The sequence below is a fragment of the Salmo salar genome, chromosome ssa25, assembly GCF_905237065.1.
Source record: "Salmo salar chromosome ssa25, Ssal_v3.1, whole genome shotgun sequence".
NCBI lineage: Eukaryota > Metazoa > Chordata > Actinopteri > Salmoniformes > Salmonidae > Salmo > Salmo salar.
In genome coordinates, this window is record NC_059466.1 from 1,490,480 (window position 1) to 1,497,457 (window position 6,978).

Sequence of the window (6,978 nt, forward strand, 5' to 3'; positions counted from 1 at the left end):
GGGGACACCAGTGGTGAGAGCACATGGTGCGGAGACAGATTCTCGCCACGCCACCTGGTAGGAGTGACCTGTCAGGTAGGACGCAATCCAAGAGTGAGCCGCGCCGGAGATGCCCAACTCGGAGAGGGTGGAGAGGAGGATCTGATGGTTCACAGTATCAAAGGCAGCAGATAGGTCTAGAAGGATGAGAGCAGAGGAGAGAGAGTTAGCTTTAGCAGTGCGGAGAGCTTCCGTGACACAGAGAAGAGCAGTCTCAGTTGAATGACCAGTCTTGAAACCTGACTGATTTGGATCAAGAAGGTCATTCTGAGAGAGATAGCAAGAGAGCTGGCCAAGGACGGCACGCTCAAGAGTTTTGGAGAGAAAAGAAAGAGGGGATACTGGTCTGGAGTTGTTGACATCAGAGGGATCGAGTGTAGGTTTTTTGAGAAGGGGTGCAACTCTTGCTCTCTTGAAGACGGAAGGAACGTAGCCAGCGGTCAAGGATGAGTTGATGAGTGAGGTGAGGTAGGGGAGAAGGTCTCCGGAAATGGTCTGGAGAAGAGAGGAGGGGATAGGGTCAAGCGGGCAGGTTGTTGGGCGGCCGGCCGTCACAAGTCGCAAGATTTCATCTGGAGAGAGAGGGGAGAAAGAGGTCAAAGCATAGGGTAGGGCAACGTGAGCAGGACCAGCGGTGTTGTTTGACTTAACAAACGAGGAGCGAATGTCGTCAACCTTCTTTTCAAAATGGTTGACAAAGTCATCCGCAGAGAAGGAGGAGGGGGGAGGGGGAGGAGGATTCAGGAGGGAGGAGAAGGTGGCAAAGAGCTTCCTAGGGTTAGAGGCAGATGCTTGGAATTTAGAGTGGTAGAAAGTGGCTTTAGCAGCAGAAACAGAGGAAGAAAATGTAGAGAGGAGGGAGTGAAAAGATGCCAGGTCCGCAGGGAGTTTTCCTAGTTTTCCTCCATTTCCGCTCGGCTGCCCGGAGTCCTCTTCTATGAGCTCGCAACGAGTCATCAAGCCACGGTGCAGGAGGGGAGGACCGAGCTGGCCGGGAGGATAGGGGACATAGAGAGTCAAAGGATGCAGAAAGGGAGGAGAGGAGGGTTGAGGAAGCAGAATCAGGAGATTGGTTGGAGAAGGATTGAGCAGAGGGAAGAGATGATAAGATGGAAGAGGAGAGAGTAGCAGGAGAGAGAGAGCGAAGGTTGCGACGGCGCAATAACATCTGAGTAGGGGCAGAGTGAGTAGTGTTGGAGGAGAGCGAGAGGGAAAAGGATACAAGGTAGTGGTCGGAGACTTGGAGGGGAGTTGCAGTGAGATTAGTAGAAGAGGGGGATGACCGCGGCAGCTTTCCAATCTATGGGAATCTCAGACGGTACGAAAGAGAGGTTGAACAGGCTGGTAATAGGGGTTGCAACAATTTCGGCTGATAATTTTAGAAAGCTGCAAAATCTGGACTCTATCTTTCAGAACATCAGCTATCTGGATTTGGGAGAAGGAGAAGTGGGGGAGGTTTGGGCTAGTTGCTGTGGGGAGCGCAGGGCTGTTGACCGGGGTAGCGGTAGCCACGTGGAAAGCATGGCCAGCCGTAGAAAAATGCTTCTTGAAATTCTCAATTATTGTGGATTTATCGGCAGTAACAGTGTTTCCTAGCCTCAGTGAAGTGGGCAGCTGGGAGGAGGTGCTCTTATTCTCCATGGACTTCACAGTGTCCCAGAACTTTTTTGAGTTTGTACTACAGGATGCAAATTTCTGTTTGAAAAAGCTAGCCTTAGCTTTCCTAACTGCCAGTGTATATTGGTTCCTAACTTCCCTGAGAAGTTGCATATCACGGGGGCTATTCGATGCTAATGCAGAATGCCACATGATGTTTTTCTGCTGGTCAAGGGCAGACAGGTCTGGAGTGAACCAAGGGCTATATCTATTCCTAGTTCAAAATGTTTTGAATGGAGCATGCTTATTTAAGATGGTGAGGAAGGCACTTTTAAGAATAGCCAGGCATCCTCTACTGTGCATAGATTCAAGGCATAATGTACAGACAAAGGTAGGGTAGGAAGAGAATACATTGGAGGTAAACCTAGGCATTGAGTAATGATGAGAGAGATATAGTCTCTAGAGACGTTTAACCTGTTATGGCTAGGGGGCAGTATTTTCACAGCCGGATAAAAAACGTACCCGATTTAATCTGATTATTACTCCTGCCCAGACACTAGAATATGCATATAATTATTAGCTTTGGATAGAAAACACTCCAAAGTTTCTAAAACTGTTTGAATGGTGTCTGTGAGTTTAACCTCTTACATCTAGACGTTCCGCTAGAAGAACACCTGCTCCAATATCCAATGATAGGCGAGGCGCGAATTACAAATTCCTCAAAAATACAAAAACTTCAATTTTTCAAACATATGACTATTTCACAGCATTTTAACCGCTCTGGGCGAGGCGGGACGAATTTGTCCCACCTACGTAACAGCCAGTTGAATCCTGAGGCGCGATTTTCAAAACCTTTGAAATGCTATTACTTCAATTTCTCAAACATATGACTATTTTACAGCTATTTAAAGACAAGACTCTCGTTAATCTAACCACACTGTCCGATTTCAAAAAGGCTTTACAGCGAAAGCAAAACATTAGATTATGTCAGCAGAGTACCAAGCCAGAAATAATCAGACACCCATTTTTCAAGCTAGCATATAATGTCACAAAAACCCAGAAGACAGCTAAATGCAGCCCTAACCTTTGATGATCTTCATCAGATGACACACCTAGGACATTATGTTATACAATACATGCATGTTTTGTTCAATCAAGTTCATATTTATATCAAAAAACAGCTTTTTACATTAGCATGTGACGTTCAGAACTAGCATACCCCCCGCAAACATCCGGGGAATTTGCTAAAAATTTACTAAATTACTCACGATAAACGTTCACAAAAAGCATAAAAATTATTTTAAGAATTATAGATACAGAACTCCTCTATGCACTCGATATGTCCGATTTTAAGATCGCTTTTTGGTGAAAGCACATTTTGCAATATTCTAAGTACATAGCCCAGGCATCACGGGCTAGCTATTTAGACACCCGGCAAGTTTAGCACTCACCAATATCAGATTTACTATTATAAAAGTTTGATTACCTTTTGTTGTCTTCGTCAGAATGCACTCCCAGGACTGCTACTTCAATAACAAATGTTGGTTTGGTCCAAAATAATCCATCGTTATATCTGAATAGCGGCGTTTTGTTCGTGCGTCCCAGACACTATCCGAAATGGTAAATCAGGGTCGCGCGCATGGCGCAATTCGTGACAAAAAAAATTCTAAATATTCCATTACCGTACTTCGAAGCATGTCAACCGCTGTTTAAAATCAATTTTTATGCAATTTATCTCGTAAAAAAGCAATAATATTCCGACCGGGAATCTCCTTTTCGGCAAACAGAGGAAAAATCACAAAGACGGGGGCGGCCAGGGCACGCGCCTAAGCCCACAGTCCCTTGATCGGCCACTTGAGAAAGGCGATAATGTGTTTCAGCCTGGGGCTGGGATGACGACATTCAGGTTTTTCCCGGGCTCTGAGCGCCCATGGAAGACGTAGGAAGTGTCAGGTTAGAGCAGAGATCCTTTGTAAAAGATAGAGATGGCAAAGAAGTTCAAGAAATGGTCAGACAGGCCACTTCCTGTAAAGGAATCTCTCAGGTTTTGACCTGCCATTTGAGTTCTGTTATACTCACAGACACCATTCAAACAGTTTTAGAAACTTTGGAGTGTTTTCTATCCAAAGCCAATAATTACATGCATATTCTAGTTACTGGGCAGGAGTAGTAACCAGATTAAATCGGGTACGTTTTTTATCCAGCCGTGAAAATACTGCCCCTAGCCATAACAGGATAACAAAACTCATTTGGCAGGCCAAAACCTGAGAAGATTCCATGCAGGAAGCGCCCTGTCTGACAATTTCTTGCCCTTCTTGATTATCTCTATCCATTACAGAGGATCTCTACTGTTACTTGACACTTCCTACGGCTCCCATGGGCTCTCAGAAGGCGGCAAAAAGCTGAATCGTGGCTTTGCAGGCTCTGGTTGAAAAAAAGTAGCGCGTTTGGGTAGTGGCTGGTTACAGTACTGTGAGACTCAGGCTCGTGCCCACGTCGACAGAATGCTTTGTTTTCTTTCGTCTGTTTACCTAAACGCAGATTCCCGGTCGGAATATTATCGCTTTTTTACGCGAAAAATGGCATAAAAATTTATTTTAAACAGCGGTTGACATGCTTCGAAGTACGGTAATGGAATATTTAGAAATCTTTTGTCACGAATTGCGCCATGCTCGTGACCCTTATTTACACTTCGGATATTGTCTTGAACGCACGAACAAAACGCCGCTATTTGGATATAACGATGGATTATTTTGGACCAAACCAACATTTGTTATTGAAGTAGCAGTCCTGGGAGTGCATTCTGACGAAGACAACAAAGGTAATCAAACTTTTGTAATAGTAAATCGGAGTTTGGTCAGGGCTAAACTTGGTCGGTGTCTAAATGGCTAGCCGTGATGGCTGGGCTATCTACTGAGAATATTGCAAAATGTGCTTTCACCGAAAAGCTATTTAAAAATCGGACACCGCGATTGCATAAAGGAGTTCTATATCTATAATTCTTTAAATAATTGTTATGTTTTTGTGAACGTTTATCGTGAGTAATTTAGTAAATTCACCGGATGTTTGCGGGGGGTATGCTAGTTCTGAACGTCACATGCTAATGTAAAAAAGCTGGTTTTTGATATAAATATGAACTTGATTGAACAAAACATGCATGCATTGTATAACATAATGTCCTAGGGTTGTCATCTGATGAAGATCAAAGGTTAGTGCTGCATTTAGCTGTGGTTTTGTTTTTTGTGACATTATATGCTAGCTTGAAAAATGGGTGTCTGATTATTTCTGGCTGGGTACTCTGCTGACATAATCTAATGTTTTGCTTTCGCTGTAAAGCCTTTTTGAAATCGGACAGTGTGGTTAGATTAACGAGAGTCTTGTCTATATATATATATATGTATACATACATATATATACATACATATACATACATACATACATACATACATACATATATATATATATATATGTATACATACATATATATATATACACATACATACATACATACATACATACATACATACATAGATATATATACACATACATACATAGATAGATACACACATACATACATAGATAGATACACACATACATACATAGATAGATACACACATACACACAGATAGATAGATACACACATACACACAGATAGATAGATACACACATACACACAGATAGATAGATAGATAGATACACACATACATACACAGATAGATAGATAGATAGATAGATAGATAGATAGATAGATAGATAGATAGATAGATACACACATACATACACAGATAGATAGATAGATAGATAGATAGATAGATAGATAGATAGATAGATACACACATACATACACAGATAGATAGATAGATACACACATACATACACAGATAGATAGATAGATACACACATACATACACAGATAGATAGATAGATAGATAGATAGATAGATAGATAGATAGATAGATACACACATACATACACAGATAGATAGATAGATAGATAGATAGATACATACACAGATAGATACATACACAGATAGATACATACACAGATAGATAGATAGATAGATAGATAGATAGATAGATAGATAGATAGATAGATAGATAGATAGATAGATAGATAGATAGATAGATAGATAGATAGATAGATAGATAGATAGATAGATAGATAGATAGATAGATAGATAGATAGATAGATAGATAGATAGATAGATAGATAGATAGATAGATAGATAGATAGATAGATAGATAGATAGATAGATAGATAGATAGATAGATAGATAGATAGATAGATAGATACACAGATAGATAGATACACAGATAGATAGATACACAGATAGATAGATACATACACAGATAGATAGATACATACACAGATAGATAGATACATACACAGATAGATAATACATACACAGATAGATAGATACATACACAGATAGATAGATACATACACAGATAGACAGATAGATAGATAGATAGATAGATAGATAGATAGATAGATAGATAGATAGATAGATAGATAGATAGATAGATAGATAGATAGATAGATAGATAGATAGATAGATAGATAGATAGATAGATAGATAGATAGATAGATAGATAGATAGATAGATAGATAGATAGATAGATAGATAGATAGATAGATAGATAGATAGATAGATAGATAGATAGATAGATAGATAGATAGATAGATAGATAGATAGATATGTGTGAGGGGAAGTATGGCAGGTATATATATATATATATATATATATATATATATATATATATATATATATATATTTTTTCCTATATCTATCTATCTATCATCTATCTATCTATCTATCTATCTATCTATCTATCTATCTATATATATATATATATATATATATATATATATATATATATATATATTATAGATAGATATATATAGATATAGATATAAATAAATAACACACATACATGCATACAGAGGCCCATTATCAGCAACCATCACTCCTGTGTTCCAATGGCACGTTGTGTTAGCTAATCCAAGTTTATCATTTTAAAAGGTTAATTGATCATTAGAAAACCCTTTTGCAATTATGTTAGCACAGCTGAAAACTGTTGTGCTGATTAAAGAAACAATACAACTGGCCTTTTATAGACTAGTTGAGTATCTGGAGCATCAGCATTTGTGGGTTCGATTACAGGCTCAAAATGGCCAGAAACAAAGACTTTCTTCTGAAACTCGTCAGTCTATTCTTGTTCTGAGAAATGAAGGCTATTCCATGTGAGAAATTGCCAAGAAATTGAAGATCTCGTACAACGCTGTGTGCTACTCCCTTCACAGAACACCACAAACTGGCTCTAACCAGAATAGAAAGAGGAG